At 40.8% G+C, this 22,811-nt stretch overlaps 1 protein-coding gene across 4 annotated transcripts in view; it reads right to left on the bottom strand.

Moving 5' to 3' along the window:
• PRKN (parkin RBR E3 ubiquitin protein ligase) overlaps positions 1–22,811 on the bottom strand; it is a 1,400,491-nt gene that overhangs the window by 416,777 nt on the left and 960,903 nt on the right. The window lies entirely within an intron of this gene.

The following is a 22,811-nucleotide window of genomic DNA, read 5'->3' as shown; positions in this document are numbered from 1 at the left end:
TGGGTGATTAGCAGCAGGTGAGGGTGCAGAAGACAGTGGAATTGATTACAGCTGGAAACTACGGCTGGCGGGTCCCTGTAGCCTTTCAGAGGGATGGGGGCTGACCCTCCCATTGTCAGATCACAGGCCCTGCAGGTGCTGGGACGAACTCATCCCTTTCCTTTCCCTTCCTTTCCCTTAGGGTCTCACCACTTTTGGGCAAAGATGACAAACATTGTATAAAAGAATATTCAATAGTCGTAACACTCACAATATTCTTCATATCTAGCTCACATGCTTTAGATCCTCAAATTCCTATTTTAAACAAAAATGCAACTGTCCTAACACTAGATTATGGCATTTAGCCTCTTTAATATGTTACAGAATCCTTCCCTGAGACACTTAGGAAAGCACAAACTTTTTGGCCCCAACAATGTTGACGGTGGCCTCACCTTCTGAGAGCCTGGTTTGAGAATCCCCACTCAGGAGACAAACAGTCCCAGTAGGTCAGTGTCCAGAGAGCTGACCTAACAGTCAAAGTGCTTATGTTTCTTTCAGGATAGGCACTAGTGCCAGCAAAGTCCCAAACACATAAATATTTCATCCATCACTTGACCCGATTTAAATTGTTTTTCCTTTGCTCATTGATACCATTGCACCCCCACAGCGTGTGACGGTTTTCTGAGGGGCTGGGGAGGCAGCCACAGGCAAGCCAAGTTTCTTGCCAGGAGGGAACTTACATGATGGAGGGAGGTTTGTTTTTTTGGTTTTTATTTGGGACAGGGTCTCATTCTGTCACCCAGGCTGTGTACCATCATGGCTCACTGCAGCCTCTACCTGCAGCCTCTACCTCCCAGGCTCAACCGATGACGGAATGAGTTTTTATTCTTTTTGTCATCCATACTCTCTGCAGTGATTCTGACAGACAACGCGCTCTCTCCACATACCGCACCTGCATGATGGTGGGAAAAGCCTCCCCACTCGATCTCCAAAATTCTGCTTGGTGACCTCTCAGATGACAGCAACCATCATCACTCCCAGACAGTTCTGAAATTGTCACGTTGGAAAGTACTTGATAACTGTTAACACAACAGGGACTCGGTAATATGGAAGGGTTATGGATATACATTCCTATTATGTGAAAAATACATATTTTGCATTCCTAGCAGATGGTAGGATATTGCTGCTACTTTCATATGTTGGAGGGAAAAATACGTACTTAAAACAGTGCCTCGCCTATGGCAAGCAGAGTTGAAATTATTATAAAGTATCACTTTCATTACAAAACACAGAGTACAATGGCTAGTAGAAAAACACTATCCATAACTCAACATAGATAATTCAACGTGAAGACACTGGAGTAAAACAATACTTTGAGGATCCAGACTTCCTCATTTCACATTCTATGAATCGGGATTGAAGGGTGTTGTTGGCTGATTGTCTTCATGGAGGCCAGTTCATCGAGAATGTCTCATCAAGCAGGTGAGTGGGAATCAGATTCTTCCCACAGGCTGGCTCAAGCGGCTATTGGCCTCAGCTGCCAATAGACGGTGGGCAGCAGGTGCTGGACAAAATGCCAAGGTTACTAAAATGTGAGCCTTGAAAAAAGGACTCATGAGCAAGCGAAAATTGGCAATCATCTGGGTTGAAACTGATAAATGAGGGATTCAAAGTAATAAAAAATAATGAGTCCGATGAAAGGCAAAGTAGGAAAAAAAGCTAGTAGCTTCTACTTAGAAATCACAGTTCATGCAAATTACTATAGCGAAATATTCTATTAAAGAACACTTTCTCAGCCAGACATGGTGGCTCAGGCCTGTAACTCCAGCACTTTGGGAGGCTGAGGTGGGCGGATCACTTGAGGTCAGGAGTCTCAACTTTTAATTTTTATTGCTTATTGTTCCCAAATTATTCCTTCTTTAGAACTCTTTTTCATATGATAAGACCAAAAGGTCTCCTTTCTTTTCTTTTTTCCTTCTCTCTCTCTCTCCCCCGCCCCACCCCCACCTCCTCTTTTTTCTTTCTTGCTGTCTTCCGACTTTTCTTTCTTTCTTTTCTTTTCTTTTTTTAACAGAGTTTCATGGCCCGTGTGGGCTAGTGAAACACACACTGGGTTAGGAACTCAAACATACGGAGGCAGGTCTCAGCCACCTCACTTCAAACTCTGAGTCATAAGACAACAACATGAAACTAGAATAGCTAAGACAACTTTGAAAAGGAAGAACAAAGTTGAAGGATAAATACTTCATGATTTCAGCACTAAATGTAAATCTACAGAAATCAAGACAGTATGCTGCTGGCATACAGATACGCAGGCAGATCAATGACACAGAGCACAGAGAACAGAATAGGCCCTCCTGTGTGGAGCCAACTGATCTTCAACAAAGGTGCAAGAGCAATTCAGTAGCAAAGGGAGACTCTCATCAGTGAATGGTGTTTGAAAAAATAAATGTCATATAAAAAAAAAAAACAACTTTGATTCTAAACCTGTATCATACACACAATATAATTCCAAATAGATCACATATCTTAAGATAAAACATAAAACCTGTAGGAGACAATGTGGGTAAAATCTTCATGACATTTGGTTAGGCAAAGATTTCTTAGATATATCGTATAAAGTACACTCCATAAAAGAACAAATTGGCAATTTTGATTTAACTAAAATTAAAAACTTCTGCTCTTTGAAAGACTCCAAGATTCATCAACAATGGAATGAATAAGCAAACTGTGGTTGTATACATACAATGTACCCAACTCAGTAGTAGAGAGGAGTCCACTTTTCATATACACAACAATGATAGATTTCAAAATAATTTTGCTACATCAAAGGAATCCTACAAAAAGAGAGTACGTACTCTATGGTAGCATTTATAAGCGATTCTAAAAAATGTAAACAAATAAATAATTGCTTGGGGAATGGCACGGAGACATGGAAGGGGTTCACGGTCGTGTTTTCATTATATTGATTGTTTTACTGGCATATACAGGTGTAAAACTCATCAAATGGTACATTCTAAATACGTGCCTCTTATATGCCAATAAAGCTGTTAAAACAATATAAACCAACATCAGCCATTTAATTAACCCAGGCTCACTTACAGAAGACAGAACAGGAAGGCAAAGCTCAGAGAAATAAAGGACTGGCCTGAAGTCACAGAGCTGAAGAGACTTGAAATTCAGCCTCAGGGCTGTCCGAACTAACTGCACAAAAAACCCATTAAAAATGAAAGACTAATGGAACAATTCTGTCCCATTTTGACTTCTAAAAACCAGGATTCTTTGTGTCTCCAGTATTTTTAAGATGCTAATCATTCCAATAAAGCTGAATTGCATTGCAGATTTTCAGCACCTATCAGAACAGCAGCCCCTTCCTACTTCTTTTTTATACTCTGTATTGTCAATGTCACTAACATAGATTATATTTCAATTACCTTTTTCTGTTCGCTGACTCATATATATTTAACTTAATTGCTAGATCCTTCCATGTTGCTTTCCCTTTGTGTGGCTTCCACAGCCTTATTTCTATCACAGGTTGTACAGCCTATGGTCACCACATTCCAGACGCTATGTCTGGCCTTTCGAGTAGGTTTTAGGGTTCCCCAGATTTAGAAATATGTGCACCTAAACATAAAACTGGGTTCAGTTTTCCGAAATCTGACCAGTGAGCTGACACACTGACAGTTCACTAAGGTAAAAGAAGCTTTGTGATAAAACTGAAGGATGTTTATCCTTTCAGTCAATAAGGCACAACAGCCTAAATGCAACTGATTGAACCACAAATGATACTTGTCAATCAAACGGCCTTTTACCTGTCTTGTCTCTAAATATACCGTTTTACCACACAGCTCATTCTTAAAAAAAAAAAAAATCCTGTGGTGACAATGTCAATTGCTAACTTTATTTTCTGTTTACATCACCCACTTTATGAATACCGTTTCCCTCAATTTAATTAGTTAGTGTCACTCACACTTTAATTGGGAACACTGTAAGACTGAGCTGAATTTGAAAACGATGCCACGATGTCAGACTGAGTCACGTCAATCTTCTAACTGCTCACCACAGCCAGAGCACAACTAAATGACACCCACACAGGTATCTGCGTACTGGAATTGAACTTCCACATTTTTATTTTAATAAAATTGATGCATTAAATATAAGTAAAACACCACCTTTAAAGATGGAAAAGAACCTTTTTCTCAAACCTCAATTTCGGTTCTAGTGAGACAGCCAGGTGGGAGGAGGTCCCTGGGGAAACTCCAGTCAGCCTGCCAGCTGCAGCAGGGAGGAGCCTGGCCCCCTCCTCTTCCGGATTGGAGCCTGAGATTCAGGCTGAAGGCGGGAAGCACTGTAGCAGGGACTCTGGTGTCATGAGAGTCCCTCTTTCCCCTTTTTCTTCCTTTTCACCCAATTAAACCCTGTCTTACTCGCCTTTCAAATTGTCTGCGAGCCTGAATTTTCGTGGGACAAAGAACCCCGTCTATGGCTGAACTAAGGAGAAGTCCACCAACATCAGTACCTTCAGTTTCGCAAAATCGAAGCTCAATGCAAAGAATAGTGAGTTGAAGCATAAGTACCCTAAGAGCATAAATAATCAAGTGTTGCTGATGTTCCCTAGTATCTGTGGGTTGTTGGCCTACACCTGCACATATCTAAACTGTTATCAATGGCATGAATGAGTCAAGACTTCAGTGAGGCAGCAAATATTTCAATGCAATACAACTCATTTGGCCACAAACAACAGAGTGCTTTTCTCTGCACCATGCTTTGGATATTCAGCAATCACTTTAGAATGGCAGACTCCCTTGAAATAGAGGCCAAATCCTACCAAAAGAAATTTTATGGCTTCAACAGATGCTCTAGAGAATTACTGAAAAGTAATGTCCCAGTCCTAAGGTATTATGGCCAGTTTTATTAAGGATAAGTAACACAGTGAACCATGACATTGCAACAAAACATAGTAGGTACCTGCCTCGAATCAATCAATTATTTATTGTCATATTTTTGTGTGTCTTTTTCCAGATAAGACTGGCTGCTCTTTAAAAATAAAAACTACATCTTTTTGCTTTGTATTTCTATGACTAGCACTGTGTGCCAGACTAGTGTGTGCAGTGGAAGGATGGATGGATGATGGATGGATGAATGGAAGGATAGATGAATGAATGGGTGGGTGGCTGGGTAGATGGATGGATGAAAGGATGGATGAATGGATGGTAGATAAATGGATGGTGGATGGATGAATGGATGGACGGATAGATGAATGGATGGATCAACCTAGGGAGGTCTGGGCAGGTGGAGGGCAGGACCTATCTGGAGCGACAGAGCGAGAGTGGGCAGGCGATTCAGGCACCCTATGGTTGGCATAGACGAGACAGAAATTCTACAGGTGAGGGCCGAAAAAAACAACAGAGTACACATCAAGGAGTGTTCTGGGAGTTAATGAGAGGAATTTAGTTGGTCAAGGAAGAAAACTAGGCTGATGTGATGTGATAGTAAGAAAAAATATGACGTCACAGTAGGCTTGACCGGAACGCTGTTGTAAAAATGGAATCTCAATTAGCATAAGGCAGTGAGCAAATGGACAGCAGTGGGAGAACCTGACAATGAGGAATTTTGAGGTTCCTGTAGATTCATGAGCAGCATAAAGTATGCATGCTGAGAGTAGCCAAGTTAGAACACAAAGCAAACCAAAAAGACAGCGGCACTAGAAACATGATTGAGAAAGAACCAGAAGGCTTCAGGCTGGGTCTTTTACTTCAGAAGTTATTTTCAAGCTATTAATGAACAAATTAAAGACGGCTTGATGTCATGCTGTGCAATGGAAATTTCTAAGATGGTGGAAATATTCTATACCTGAACTAGTATGGTATCCACCAAACGTATTTCCATTGTTTTGTGATCATAAGAAACTGAAATTTAATTTCATTTAATTTTAATCTATATAAATTTAGATTTAAATAACTATAAAATTCAGTGCCTACATGTGAAATTTAGCACATAATGCATTCAGTTTAGTATAGAGCTATGAACTGCCTAAGGAAAAGGAGCGAAATTCTACACATAATGTGGTTTATACTGTTATAGTCTTGATGCATAATTGCTATATTCTAGGCCACAATTGTTCTCAAATATAGAGCACCAAGAAACTCTACTGCTATTTTCAAGTACAAGTTTTCAATTATCTTTCCTTTCCTGAAACATTCTAGGAAGGACTTGAGACAATTATACAAGTGTATACAAATAACACTAGACAAAGCATGGAGAGAACGTGCAATAGTAAGAGACTAAGGACAAAAAATAAAGAGAGCATATAGAAATAAAATTATTTTAAACTGTTTATATAAAATTTAAGAATTCAGTAATTAAATTGTGCATTTCTATGTGAAATAAAAACAGGAAACTTATTAGGGTGCTTTCCGTAATATGAATAATTAATACTTGCAATTTAGAAATCTATCTCCCTACAATGCAGCTATAGTCTCAGAAGGAAAGTGTATTAAAACAATAGCGAAATGCTTTCAATTCAAAGTACATGGTATTAAATCCCCCGGGCATCAAAATAGCTCTGTAGTCTTTTCTAGAATAGTATGTCAAGCAGTCTTAAACACATATTTTATTGGCATCAGAAAAGCAACGCAAACGTTGTCTCTTGTATTCAAAGTCCTTTAAAAAAGATTCCCTTGCTAAGCTCTGACAAATGTGCCTCCTACCACCACACCAGGTTCCTTTGCAAATACACAATTCACAATTATAAGCAATTTTGTAAAATGCACACTATTTTCCCTGGAGACCAGAATGCCTTGGAGTGGTTAAATATGTAATTGGGTAATTTTCTGAAATGCTTATTATTTACTTGAATCTCATTTCAGTCTCACTGGTAAACAGTATATTCCTGTTAAGTGTTATTATCCCCCAAAAAGCTTCCATAATCTTCAGTGTTCCTTTCACATTTCTATAAACACATCATATTACTTGGGAACGTGGATCATGAAACACAGAAGCTGCCCGTGCCAGTCCCTTATGTAAATGCCAAAGTGGTCTTTTTCGTCCCTGAACTAGGGTTTTTAAAAAATCACTGGCATAGTGGAAAATGAAAAACAGGACTTTTAAACCTCCTTATGATTTAGATTATGTCTTAGCTGGTTGCAAATCTCATTATCAGCTTTACAACTGTTTTTCTACCTTGATTTATTTTTATTTTTGGATCAGAAGGAAGAATGGCAGAATTACAACCTAGAGGTTTGCTTTGGAAAACAAAGTTTGAAATTAGCTGTTGTCGATTTATACCCAGTGTGCTATAGTTAGCATGAGTGTACAGTTAAGCATGGTTTATAGGTAATTACTCCTTTTAGTGATATGATGATAGCTACAGAAGCTATGCATAACCGGGAACACCACTCAATTCTTGAAACAGTACCTTCTTTTTTTTTTTTTGAGACGGAGTTTCACTCTTGTTACCCAGGCTGGAGTGCAATGGCGCGATCTCGGCTCACCGCAAACTCCGCCTCCTGGGTTCAGGCAATTCTCCTGCCTCAGCCTCCTGAGTAGCTGGGATTACAGGCACATGCCACCATGCCCAGCTAATTTTTTGTATTTTTAGTAGAGACGGGGTTTCACCATGTTGACCAGGATGGTCTCGATCTCTCGACCTCGTGATCCACCCGCCTCGGCCTCCCAAAGTGCTGGGATTACAGGCGTGAGCCACCGCGCCCGGCCGAAACAGTACCTTCTAAAGTGGTGTACTAGGCAAATAAATTGTGATGATGGTGGTGATATTTCACCCAACAAGAGATACTAGGTCAGGCGTCCCCAAACTTTTTACACAGGGGGCCAGTTCACTGTCCCTCAGACTGTTGGAGGGCCGCCACATACTGTGCTCCTCTCACTGACCACCAGTGAAAGAGGTGCCCCTTCCTGAAGTGTGGAGGGGGGCCGTATAAATGGCCTCAGGGGGCCGCATGCGGCCCGCGGGCCTTAGTTTGGGGACGCCTGTATTAGGTAAATAAATTTTGATGATGATGGTGGCATTCCATCCAACAAGAGGTCTTACTCCCTCTGAAACCAACATTTTTTACTACTCACTTAGTTATATACGAACAATAAAAACTCAACAAGATCACTGATTTTGCTGAAATGAAGAGAAAGTAAACAGTGTCTAACTGAAATGAGTATGTTCAAATTAAAATAGCGAGTAAGAAATCAAAAACAAAATGAAACAAAACGCATTGAGCTGTTTTTGAAGATAAAGGGCCCCAAATACTTTGACTTCTAGGCTCTATTATTTTAGGCCCTACTTTTTTACTCCATAACACAGTATTTTAATATTAATAAACTTAAGTTTCCCCTCGATGTTAACAAGAGAGATCAATTACAATTTGGTCTTTGCCATTTTGCAATCATTGCAATCAAGTTATTTTAACGCACGATACAAGATGCGCAGTTCTTTTATTTATTCTTCAAAAATATACAATATTAAGAAACTTAAACTATTTTAATCAAAGTTTCTGCTATGATTTGAAGACTACAGAACCCCCTATTTTTGCCTGTTGTTACCTTGATAAAGTATTGACATGGAAGTCTCAGTTACTAAAACAGAATAAAAGCTTATGCATGCTGTCACTGACCACATGTTTTTTTTTCATTGTAAAATAATCCTAGATATGCTTTATGGACAACCCCCTCCCCATGGTTCCACAGAACCCAGTTTGATAAACATCAATCTAAAGAGACTGAGATGCTAGAGTATCTTGCGGCACCATTAGGAGGCACTTTCTCCATATATTGATTTGATTGTGTTTTTTCATGCTGAGTCTGATCAATTTCATAGATTTAGTAAATAGTAATATGTGATTTAGGGGCCAGCAGACAAGGATCATAACATCTTTGAGGTATAAAAAGTCCTAGACATTAAACAGGTTTTGTGAATAAAAGGTGGAGAAGGAAAATCAGCTTTAGAGTCGGGCAGACCTATGTTTCAGTTCAGCTTCTGAGAGCCTTAGTCTCCTCATCTGCAAAAAGAGATGATTAACACCAACCATGGAGAATCGTCGTGAGGCTTAAATATGATAATGTTTGCAAAAGGCCTGCCCTAGTATCCAGTATCTAGAAAGTAACATGACCAAAATAAATAGGTCTAGTTGGTGGTAGAGTCAGAATTAGCCTCACAACTTACAGTTCAGTACTATCTGGACCACAGTGATTTAATTTGAAGAACAAATCCAAGTTAGCTCATGAGTGTGTCTTGCCGTAGTTTCCCTAAAACAACCGCCAAGACAAACTCCGAATGCCCCTTAGAACAATTAGCATGGGAGAAAAAAGAACACGCTGAAGCAAAGCCACAAGCATGAACCACTGTACTTCTGAGGCCGGTCTAAAGATACGCAGGAAATGTGCTTAGACATTATAACACAGGGGAGAAGTAAACAGGTAGAAGTCATTCTCAGTTGAAGCTATTAAGATATTTGTAACTACATTACTTTAAAAGTTACTGTTCTAATAATAGTTATGAAATTGTCCTGGCTGTGGAGTGGGTGGGGTCTGGGGGTGGAAGTGCAGGGAAGTAGGGGTCTTCCAGGCATTGCATCAGGAGAGGTAGCAGCCCCTCACCCAGGTGTGACGGCTGGGAGCCCCAACTAAGACTGTATCCCTAGAGTATCCATGTTATCTGGCTTCAGTGAAGGCATCCCTGAAAATGAAATGTGTATTTGAAATGTGTTTTCTGTTAAGATGTATCAAAAATTTAAGTTTTCCTGAATTTTAAAATTGACTTGTTAAGAAAAATGAATGACTTCATTTTTTCTACTTTGTTCACATCTAGTCTAATTAAGTTTTTTTTTTTTTTTTTTTCCCGGCAGTGTAAGCCATGAGCTATGTTTAAAAATCAGAAACAAGAGATTCTGATTATTTGAAATGACTAAACACTAGGTGGGCTTCTAAGGGAAGTTATGATATTCCTTTGAAAAGTCCTTAAAGACAGGCCCGATTTTTATGTGTTTAGAATGGTTCCAATGCATCCGAAATAAATCACAACTGAAAATATTTGTGCATCACACATAGTAGGTAAGAACTATGTGTGAAAGGTTTGGTATCTTTTACGTGTTTATAGCTCTTGATGTAAAATGTATCTCTCTTCGTGGGTAGCAGCAAAGTAAGCCTGAAATCCACTGGTCTCCATCAGTGCTCTCCAAAATTCTTGTGAAGAATCCCTACTAGTAAAAATAAAAAATTGATTATGAATACCAATATTGATTCAATGTAAATACTTCTCCAATTTTATATACATTTAAATATGTAGAAAACAAAACATAGAAAAACAAAAAAAATTTAAAGGCTGATATAAAACGTAAATCAAAGCAGATACTATAAAGTTTTCTTCCTGTACCCCAATGAGTCATAGTCTGGAGTCCTCTGCTTTCAGTGTACCTCCCAATTCTATCAGAATACTATGATCCCAATTTCGGACTACATATTTGTTTAATATCACACTTGATTATAGTCCACAAGCACAATGAGTTTTACTCATTACTCATCTACAGCCTATTTAGAAAACAAAATTATCTGGAAAGGACTTAGAAGTTACACTAAAAACCCAGTTAAAGCAGCCTACCAATGCTGTTAGTAAGAAAAGAAAAATAATACAGAATGGTAGCCTCAGTAATGCAGCTATTTATACTCCCATATCTACCACTTTCTGGAAAAGACTACTTTGGAAAATCTGGTTTTGAGAAATAAATTTAATACAAGAATTTTATAAAGAACTATCAATAGAAGAGGATCCAAGATGGCCAAATAGGAAAAGCTCCGGAGTGCAGTTCCCAGCAAGAACAAGGCAGAGAGTGAGTGCCCACCGCATTTCCAAACAAATTTTCACTGCCCACAGACCAGGAGATTCCCGGGCTGAAAAGCACCACGTGTTTTCAGCACGGCAGTTGCAGCCAGTGCCAGCTTGGCGCACAGAAACTCACACAAATCTGGGTGGCTGTTTCAACTGGCGCCTGGAATGCCTGGGAGATAGAGCCACCCCTTCAACTGAAAGTGAGGGGGCTGAGACAGGGAGCCAGGTGATCTGGCTTAGCGGGTACCACCCCCACAAAACAAGCAATCTGAAACGCTCTGGACTGAGAGTTTCACAGCAAGCGCAGCTGGACCCAGGATGGTCCAGCTCAGTGTGAGGAAGGGCGACCACCACTACCGAGGCAGTTGACACAGCAGCTGGGCAGAGCCTGTGGCAGACTTAAAAGTACCTGCCCAGCATCTCTGCATGGAACAATGGAGCTCCCAGCACAGCACTTGAGCTCCTATAAGGTACAGACTGTCTCCTCAAGCAGCTCCCTGACCCCCATATAAATACCCAAAGAGACACCACATAAAGAAGAGCTCAGGCCAACATCTGGCAGGTACCCTTCTGGGACAAAGATAACAGAAGAAACTGGCAGCAACTCTTACTGTTCTGCAGCCCCTGCGGGTGATCCCCAGACAAGCAGAGTCTGGAGTGGACCTCCAGCAGCCCTGCAGCAGAGGGGTCTGACTGTTAGAAGGAAAACTAAGAAACAGAAAGAAATAACTTCTTCATCAACAAAAAGGACATCCACTCAGAGACTGCACCCGAAAGTCACCAACTACGAAGACCACAGATAGATAAAGCCATTAAGATGGGAAGAAACTAGTGCAGAAAGGATGAAAACACCAAAAACCAGAACGCCTCTTCTTCTACAAAGGATCGGAACTCCTCACCAGCTAGGGATCAAAGATGGATGGAGAATGAATCCGATGAACTGACAGAAACAGGCTTCAGAAGGTGGGTAATAACAAACTTCTCAGAGCTAAAAGAACATGTGCTAACCCAGTACAAAGAAACTAAGAACCTAGAAAAAAGGTTAAATGAGATGCTAACTAGAATAAACAGCTTAGAGAAGAATAGAAACGATTTGATGGAGCTGAAAAACACAGTATGAGAACTTCGTGAAGCATACGCAAATTTCAATAGCCAAATCAACCAAGCAGAAGAAAGGATATCAGAGATTGAAGATCAACTCAATGAAATAAAACAAGAGGCAAGAATAGAGAAAAAATGGTGAAAAGAAATGAACAAAGCCTCCAAGAAACATGGGATCTGAAAAGACCTAATCTACGTTTGATAGGTGTACCTGAATGTAACGGAGAGACTGAATCCAAGCTGGAAAACACTATTCAGGATATTATCCAGGAGAACTTCCCCAACATAGCAAACCAGGCCACCATTCAAGTCCAGGAAATACAGAGAACACCACAAAGATATTCCTCAAGAAGAGCAACCCCAAGATACATAATCATCAGATTTACCAGGGTTGAAATGAAGGAGAAAATGCTAAGGGCAGCCAGAGAGAAAGATCAGGTTACCTACAAAGGGAAACCCATCAGACTCACAGCAGATCTCTCAGCAGAAACCCTACAAGCCAGAAGAGAGTTGGGGCCCATATTCAACATCCTTAAAGAAAGTAACGTTTAACCTAGAATTTCATATCCAGCCAAACTAAGCTTCATAAGTGAAGGAGAAAGAAAATCCTTCATGGACAAGCAATTGTTCAGAGATTTCATCACAACCTGGCCTGTCTTACAAGAGCTCCTGAAAGAAGGACTAAACACACAAAGGAACAACCAGTACCAGCCACTCCAAAAGCATACCAAATGGTAAAGACCATCGACGCAATTAAAAAAATGCATCAACTAACAGACAAAACATCCAGGTAGCATCAAAATGGCAGGATCAAATTCACACATAACAATATTAACCTTAAATGTAAAGGGGCTAAATGTGCCAATCAAAAGACACAGGCTGGCAAATTGGATAAAAAGTCAAAAACCGTCGGTGTGCTATATCCAGGAAACCCATCTCATGTGCAAGGACACACATAGGCTCAAAATAAAGGGATGGAGGAAGATTTATCAAGCAAATGGAGAGCAAAAAGAAAAAGCAGGAGTTACAATCCTAGTCGCTGATAAAACAGACTTTAAACCAACAAAGATCAAAAGACACAAAGAAGTGCATTACATAAAGGTAAAAGGATCAATGCATCAAGATGAGCTAACGATCCTAAATATATACATACCCAATACGGGAGCACCCAGGTACATAAAGCAAGTTCTTAACAACCTACAAAGAGACTTAGACTCCCACACAATAATAGTGGGAGATTTTAACCCTCCACTGTCAATATTAGACAGATCAATGAGACAAAAAATTAACAAGGATATTCAGGATTTGAACTCAGATCTGGACCAAGAGGACCTAACAGACACCTACAGAAATATATCCAAAGAATATACATTCTACTCAGCACTGCATTGCACCTTTTCTAAAACTAATCACGTAATTGGAAGTAAATCACTCCTCAGCAAATGCAAAAGAATGGAAATCATAACAGTCTCTCAGACCACAGGGCAATCAAATCAGAACTTAGAATTCAAACACTAACTCAGAACAGCACAGTGTCATGGAAACTGAGTGACTGGCTCCTGAATGTCCACTGGATAAACAATGAAATGAAGGCAGAAATAAAGACATTCTTTGAAACCAACGAGAATGAAGACACAACATACCAGAATCTTTGGAACACATTTAAAGCCATGTCCAGAGGGAAATTTATAGCAATAATTGCCCACATGAAAAGCAAGGAAAGATCTAAAATCGACACCCTATCATCAAAATTGAAAGAGCTAGAGGAGCAAGATCAAGGAAACCTCAAAAGCTAGCAGAAGACAAGAAATAACTAAGATCAGAGCAGAACTAAAGGAGATAGAGACGCAAAAAAATCCTTCAAAAAATCAATAAATCCAGGGGCTGGGTTTTTGAAAAAATCAACAAAATAGACCATTAACCAGATTAATAAAAAAGAAAAGAGAGAAGAATCAAATAGATGCAATAAAAAATAATAAAGAGGATATCACCACAGATTCCATAGAAATACAAACTACAATCAGAGATTACTACAAACAATTCTATGCACATAAATAAGTAAAGAAAATGTGGAAGAAATGGATAAATTCCTGGACACTTGTACCCTCCCAAGCCTAAACCAGGAAGAAGTTGAAACCTTGAATAGACCAATAACAAGGGCTGAAGTTGAGGCAGCAATTAATAGCCTACCAACCAAAAAAAGTCCAGGTCCAGACAGGTTCACAGCTGAATTCTACGAGACATACAAAGAGGAGCTGGTACCACTCCTTCTGAAACTATTCCAAACAATCCAGAAAGAGGGAACCCTTTCCAAATCATTTTATGAAACCAACATCATCCCAATGCCAAAACCTGGCAGACTCAAAAAAAAAAAAAGAAAACTTCAGGCCAATATCCATCATGAACACAGATGCAACAATCTTCAATAAAACTGATGTGCAACAGCACATCAAAAAGCTTATCCACCACGATCAAGTACGCTTCATTCCAGGGATGCAAGGCTGGTTGAACATAAGCAAGTCTATAACGTAATCCACCACATAAATAGAACGAAGGACAAAAACTACATGATTATCTCAATAGATGCAGAGAAAGCCTTCTACAAAATTCAACAGCCTTTATGCTAAAAACTCTCAGTAAACTAGGTATCAATGGAACGTTATCTCAAAACAATAAAAGCTATTTATGACAAACCTACAGCCAATATCATACTAAATGGGCGAAAACTGGAAGCATTCCCTTTGAAATCCGGCACTAGACAAGGATGCCTTCTCACCACTACTATTCAATATAGTACTGGAAGTTCTAGCCAGAGCAATTAAACAAGAAAAAAAAAAAAGAGTATTCAATTAGAAAAAGAGGAAGTCAAACTGTCTATATTTGCAGACGACATGATTGTTTATTTAGAAGAGCCTATCATCTCAGCCCAAAATCTCCTGAAACTGATAAGCAACTTCAGCAAAGTCTCAGGAGACAATATAAATGTGCAGAAATCACAAGCATTTTCATACATTAACAACAGACTAACAGAGAGCCAAATCATGAGCAAACTCCCATTCACAATTGCTACAAAGAGAATAAAATACCTAGGAATACAACTAACAAAGGATGTAAAGGACCTCTTCATGGAGAACTACAAACCACTGCTCAAGGAAATAAGAGAAGATACAAACAGATGGAGAAACAATCCATGCTCATGGTTAGGAAGAATCAATATTGTGAAAATGGCCATACTGCCCAAAGTAATTTATAGATTCACTGCTACCCCCATCAAGCTACCAATGACCTTCTTCACAGAACTGGAAAAAACCACCTTCAACTTTATATGGAACTAAAAGAGAGCCCGCATAGCTAAGACAATCCTAAACAAAAAGAACAAAGCTGGAGGTATCACGCTACCTGACTTCAAACTATTCTACAAGGCTACAGTAATCAAAACAGTATGGTACTGGTACCAAAACAGAGATATAGACCAAAGGAACAGAACAGAGGCCCTGGAGGCAATGCCACACATCTACAACCATCTGATCTTTGACAAACCTGACAGAAACAAGCAACGAGGAAAGGATTCCCTGTTTAATAAATGGTGTTGGGAAAACTGGCTAGCAATGTGCAGAAAACAGAAACTGGACCCCTTCCTGACATCTGAAACTAAAATTAACTCCAGATGGATTAAAGACTTAAACATAAGACCTAACACCATAAAAACCCTAAAAGAAAACCTAGGCAAAACCATTCAGGACATAGGCGTAGACAAGGACTTCATGACTAAAACACCAAAGGCATTGGCTACAAAAGCCAAAATAGACAAATGGGATCTAATTAAACTCCAGAGCATCTGTATAGTGAAAGAAACAATCATTAGAGTGAACCAGCAACCAAGAGATTGGAAAAAAAATTTGCAATCTACCCATCTGACAAAGGGCTAATATGAAGAATCTACAAAGAACTAAAACAGATTTACAGGAAAAAAACAAAACCATCCAAAAGTGGGTGAAGGATGTGAACAGACACTTTTCAAAAGAAGACATGTATGAGGCCAACAAAGATGAAAAAATGCTCATCATCACTGAATATTAGAGAAATGCAAATCAAAACCACATTGAGACACCATCTCATGCCAGTTAGAATGGTGATCATTAAAAATCTGGAGACAACAGATGCTGGAGAGGATGTGGAGAAATAGGAACACTTTTACACTGTTGGTGGGAGTGTAAATTAGTTCAACCATTGTGGAAGACAGTGTGGCGATTCCTCAAGGACCTAGAAATAGAAATTCCATTTGACCCAGAAATCCCATTACTGGGTATATACCCAAAATATTATAAATCTATTATAAAGACACATGCATATGTATGTTCACAGTGGCACTGTTTACAATAGGAAAGACCTGGAACCAACCCAAATGCCCATCAATGGTAGACTGGACAAGGAAAATGTGGCACATATACACCATGGAATACTATGCAGCCATAAAAAATGATTAGTTTGTGTCCTTTGTAGGGGACATGGATGAATCTGGAAACCATCATTCTCAGCAAACTGACACAAGAACAGAAAATCAAACACCTCATGTTCTCATTCATAGGTGGGTGATGAACAATGAGAATACCTGGACACAGGGAGGGGAGCATCACACACTGGGGTCTGTTGGGGGGGACAAGGGAGGGGCAGCGCGGGGAGGGGGGAGGTTGGAGAGGGATAACATGGGGAGAAATGCCAGATGTAGGTGACGGTGGGATGGAGGCAGCAAACCACATTGCCATGTGAGTACCTATGCAATGTTCTGCACATGTACCCCAGAACCTAAAGTACAATTAAAAAAAAAAGAACCATCAATAACTTTCCAAGTTATTTGTTTTTACAAGCGCATATTTATGGAACAGTTTATAGTTCTTATAATCTTAATGCCTAATTCAAAGGAATTATTCATATATCAAAGTAGGAATGTAGAAAACATCAAAAAGAAAGTAAGATTCTTACTTTTCAGCTATAAAACTTTAACCTACATTGCAGCTTCACGTTTCCCACCTGAGTCACGCATTTCCAGAACGCATTCTGAAACTGGTGTATAGGATTGGTGGTGACTGGGAAGCCTCATACCTACTGTGTTCCAGTTACTGTGCCAGTCACTTTTGTACACCATCTGATTTAAAGAACTCTGAGTTCAGAAATCTCTTCATTTGAAAGTGAGAAAATCAGCTAAACGTCCAGTTGAGTGGGCTGGTCACTGAATTGGCACCATCTGACTACAGGTCCGCACTTTGCCCAGGGTTCCTGAAGCCTGAACGTAACCAAGGCTACTGCTTGGAAGCTGAGCTCCTGGTCCCACCAGGGGATTATCATTTTGACAGAGACTGCCAGGTATCCGCCTAAATTCTTCTTTTCTCTGTTTCCTAGGCCTCTACTCAGGCGGCATTACTGAGACTCCCTCAGAGGTATGTATGGCCAAATGAGGAAGGCCTAGCTTCCGGATCTTAGCAGTGTGTGCAATTTCTGGGCTGGGATCGTATGAAAGATGCATGCCTTGTTTATAATTTCATACCCCTCTGCCAGCTGGATCCTGGATGTGGGGACTGAGCTTGACCATGGACGTATGGACAAGGCCCAGTGGGATAATAAAGGCAAAAGATACAAATACCCTCAGAAAATAACCACTCCCCATCTGAAACACCACCCGCCATCTGAAACGCCACCCCCCGCAAGAATTACGCTGCAGCTGTGTAGGAGCCACTTGTAACGTTTTTGGCTTGACTGTTACAGCAGTTTAGTCTACAGTGACCAGAACCAACTTTTTCAGACAGATCAACAAACTGATGATCTGTCCTGGGAGAGCCAAGGACTGAGACATGAGTGCAAATGCCGTCCTAACCACCTCCACCCGCAAGATGACGACCGAATCTTCACATTTACAAAGCACAGGAAAGTCAGGAGGATCCATCCTGAAGTGTCGGCTAGTGAGTCCAGATTTTAGAATCAAAGAATTGGCAGAAAGAGCCCTGTATTTTTTAGGGACACTGTGTTGAAGCTCAGGAAACCAGCCGTCACAGAGCTGGGGAAGGGTTTCTGGGAAGGCTACAGGACAAGGTGTGTCTTGGGAGCATCCGGTAGTTTAACGACGTGGAGCAGAACTTATGTACAGAGGGCTCATGTTCAATAGGCCTTTTCTGAATTTGGGGGTGCCGAGTATTTAAAAACTATTTCAGAATCGAGAAGGTGGTTGTTAGAGGCTGAAATGTATCCCCCCAACTCTATTTGGCAATAGAGCCTTTATTTATTTATTTTTATTTTGTGAGACAGAGTTTTGCTCTTGCCCAGGCTGGAGTGCAATGGCACAATCGGGGGTCACTGCAACCTCTGCCTCCCAGGTTCAAGTGATTCTCCTGCCTCAGCCTCCTGAGTAGCTGGAATTATAGGCGCCCCTACCACGCCCAACTAATTTTTGTAATTTTAGTAGAGACGGGGTTTCACCATGTTGGTCAGGCTGGTCTTGAACTCCTGACCTCAGGTGATCCACCTGCTTCGGTATCCCAAAGTGCTGGGAATTTAGGCATGAGCCACTGTGCCAGGCCAGCAATAGGGCCATTAAAAAGGTAATGTGAGGCCATTAGTGTAGGTCTTTACCCAATCTGACTGATGTCCTCAGAAGACAAGGAGTTGAGGACAGTGGGAAGACAGACAACAGGAAGACACAGGGAAGATGACATCTACCAGCCAAGGAGAGAGGCTTCAGGAGAAACCAACCCTGCTGACTCCTTGATTTCAGAATTCCAGCCTCCAGAAATGTGGGAACATACACTCCTGTTAGCTACCCAGGCTGTGGTATTTTGTCAGGGCAGCCTGGGCGAACTGAGACAGTGGTCGATTACAAGAGCACTGCTGTGCTTGAGCCAGAAGAAAGAGCTGTCCCAGGCAGCAGCTTGGGGAGGGTTAGGAGTGATGCCAGAGAAGGAAGTGAGATCACTTCTTTGAATGTGGCTCTCATTCCTCCTTCCTGTGTTTCTGCACTGCCTTTCACTGTGTTTCCCTCCATAAATATGTCATTCCAAGGCTTGTGATTTCTAGTAAAGGCTCAAAAAGCAGAAAATACAAGAAATATAATTTTTCCAAACACCCCAGTCGAATTAGTGATGGAACCTGCGGTATCACCTGGAGGGCATTCAGACCTTACCGGAAATAAACAGAACAATTACTTGGTTTGGGTATTAGATATTTATGTTCATCTTGACATTAGAATATTAAACCACTCCTCATCTTGCTAACTTGGTATGCAGTTAAAACATTAAATTCTCTCAGTGTCCTCCTTTGGAACCAAATGGTACAAACCCTCATAAATATGTAAATCAACCCCTCTAAGCACATTATTAATTATTTCAAAGATAGCTGGAGGTCACCAGCTCACAGCAATTTCTATGCATGAAGTCTCATTAACACAAGACATCGCACAGGGAGGAAGAATAAAGTTTTATCACAGTTACCGTGTGTGTGTGTGTGTGTGTGTGTGTGTGTGTGTGTGTAAGTGGCTAAAGTAACATACAGTACTGAATGTGGCAACACCAGGCTCTGAATAGATGCCTGCTGTGGGTGATGATGATGGTGGTAGTGATGAAGGAACCGAATCTATAGCTAGTATTTTTTTTTTCTGACCTGTCTAAACCAGGAAAAATATATTTAAAATCCAAAGGGATTTCAGCCTCAAAGACACTTAAGTTTTTAAGGACCCACATGGCCCTGCTCTCTTTTGGAATAAAGTTCTGACTAGCTGCAAAAATCTGTAGCTCAGGAAGATACAGCACACATCTCATTCCTGTGACCCCGCAGAGATCACAGACCGTGTTGCTCCGTTTGTCTCTAACGTGGCACACGGCTGAGCGGCTCTTTGGCTGCTGTAAGTCAGCTTCATTTAGGTGATTCTCAGGAATTGGCATGTTCCGACATTGGCCGTGGGGCTCGCTGAGGTGGAACCACCCAGAACACCAAACGTGAAGCAGTTGATGGCGGTAGACAGAACACTAGCAAACAAAGGATGGTATTTAACGCAGGCAGCGAGCTCTGCTTTTTAAAATTCATCAAACAAATACAAGACTCCCTTTCACCAAAGTGCAATAAAATGATCTGGTCATCCAAGTATTTCTTCTTGGTTGCTATTACAGTTGCTTCTAAATCTCTGATTGTAAGCTCTATCGGATGAAAAAGATGATAAACTACGTTCGCACCCAATAACACACATCCCTCAACCCAATGGGGAAGACAGCCGTTATCTAGTGTATTTAACAAAATACATACATATATATATATATATATATATATATATATATATATCACAAAAATAAGAATGAAAAATTCTTGAACTTTGGAATAATTTACAAATATATTCAGAGGTTCAGGACTAGGAGTATTACTGGAATTCAGATGGTTCTGAAGGGGAAAATTTGGCAAAATCTTTCAAGCACTAGTTTGACAGTGAAAAGCAGGCCAATACTTGATTATTTAGTGATCCATATATAGATGGTAATGCTGTAAAGAAAAGCAGAGAGTGATAATGATTAAGATCAGATAGTAGTTACATCTAGCCAGGCACAGGTGGCGGCCATGGCGGGGTCACACGGAGGCTTCTGGGCTGCGGGTTCACACTCTCTGATCCAGGTGATGGTTACAGAGCTTTTCTGTAACTATGAAAATCTACAACTGTATAAGTGCTGTAAGTACTCTTGTATATGCATACTATGGCTCATAATAGATTTAAGAATACATTGAATCATTTAAAATGATATATCCAAAGGTCAATTTGTATTTTACCGACTACTGTTAGAAGCCCCCCAGCCTCAGGAGGTGCCCACTCTACTGATAATGCAGAATGCATACCTTCAAAAATTGCAGCAACTGCTGATGTGGGGCAAAAGGAATTCAGGTCGTTCTGTGTGTTTATCTATCTATCTTTTATCTATCGATCAGTCAAACCATCCACCCGTTCATCTCTCCATCTACCTATCTACACACACATACCACACACAAATACACACTAAAAAGAGGAAGAAATCCTACAGACAGCTGTTTTGAGCAACTTTAGTAGCTATCTTAAGCACCGACAGACATCTTTCTACATCCCTTTGAATAAGTAATAAATTTATACTTAAAAACGGTTTGTGTTTGCCCTCATAAAACAAAGGTAGAATGTGTGCTTTTTAAGAGTTTTTGGCAGAAATGGATGGGAAAACTTTTTTTATTTTCTCTGTTAGCTATTCAGAACATACCCACCTTATTTCTGTTTTCTCAAGTGTTATTTTATCTTTAAACATTTAATAAGATGCGAAAAAAAAAACGAAGAAGAAGAAAGAAGTCAGTTTGGAGAGTAGAAATTCAAGGAGAGTGAGAACCCGGGCACAGTTCACCTGGCGTTCCTCCCAGAGGAAGCCAGAGGTGCTGCCGGTGCTGTCGCAAATGAGAGGACAGAATCACGTCATTTGTAATCCACTAAAGACACAGGCATGTATCAAGCAAAGATGAAATTCTGTTGTCTTCTCTGAAGTAGAATTCTATAAAGGCAGCATTTCCAAGGCCTAACAGGTGACAGAACAGACAGTGCCTCATTGATGCAGCTAGACTGAGCTGTGCAACACCATCAATTTTGTTCTATAGCTCTTTTTCTGGTCCTTGTCCATGTACCTGTCACTCCTTATAATGAAGTCACTTGACTGAGTGTTGTTCTTCTTGCAAGCAGGGAGGGGAACGCTGAGAAGCCATTCACTAAATTTTACGTATTGCCCTCCTCTCCACCAGTGTGAGAGACTGCCATGCATTGACAGGCCGTTTGCTTTTTCTCCTTGGCACAGGGCCAGACCATGTTTCCCATCCCATCCCTTCTACTCCCTGAACACACACACACACACACACACACACACACACACACACACACACACCACACACACACACGGCATGGCTAGGCAGAGCCGTGTGGCTGAGTTCTGGTACAAGGAACATGGAAAGAAGCGACATGCTTCGTTTACAGGCCTGGGATCGAAACCCGAATCTCCAGTGTGCTGTGCTGCTAGCTCTTCCTCTGCCACCTGGCCCCATGAAGAGGATCCAGCCAAGACACAGAAGCTGCTGTGGGCGACAGAACCACGGGATGGCAGGAGTCAGGGTCTGGGTCACTGAATGATGGAGTGGAGCAGGGGCCCCTCGGCCAACCCATAACGGACCATGACATGAGAGGCGATCAACCCTGACCTTGTTCAGCCACCGCAATTCCAGCGTTGCTTTGGTTACAGAAGTTAGACTATTACCCTGACTTTACACTGCCTCATGCATCCAAATCAGAGGAAACCTGCCAGAATTGCTAAATCATTCCCCAAAATAAAACAGGAAGTAGTTTAAACTCAGGAACTTAGGAAGTCTGATTTAATTTCTATTAATGTGGAGGCAGAAAAAGCTTCGACCTTAGACAGCAAACACATCAGGAGTTAAGTTTCGGTGTGGCTTCAATCCTGGGGCCACCATTGCACAGTGGCAACTGCAGTTATGCCAGGTCCAGGAGCTAGAAAGAGAATGGGCTGTGCCCTCCAGAGAGGCAGACAGACAGACAGACAGACAGACAGACACATGAGACTGTGTGGGGGATAGGCTTCCGGGCAGTTTGTGAATATTTTAAAGCTTATAATACGGATTGCCAAATTGCTTTTTGGAAATACATGAATTTATATTCTTACCTCTTGTGAATGTGTATTCATCATTTTATATTTTATGCTTTAAGTGAACACATTTGTTTTCAAGACAGGTTCTCACTCCGTCACTGAGGCTGGAGTACAATGGCACAGTCATGGCTTGCTGCAGCTCAGCCTCCCAAGCTCAAGCATCCTCCCGCCTCAGCTTCCCAAGTAGCTGAGACTGCAGACGC

The sequence above is a fragment of the Saimiri boliviensis genome, chromosome 4 (genome assembly GCF_048565385.1).
Source record: "Saimiri boliviensis isolate mSaiBol1 chromosome 4, mSaiBol1.pri, whole genome shotgun sequence".
NCBI lineage: Eukaryota > Metazoa > Chordata > Mammalia > Primates > Cebidae > Saimiri > Saimiri boliviensis.
Note: the sequence above shows the minus strand (reverse complement) of the source record. Positions and strands in the feature narration are given on the sequence as shown.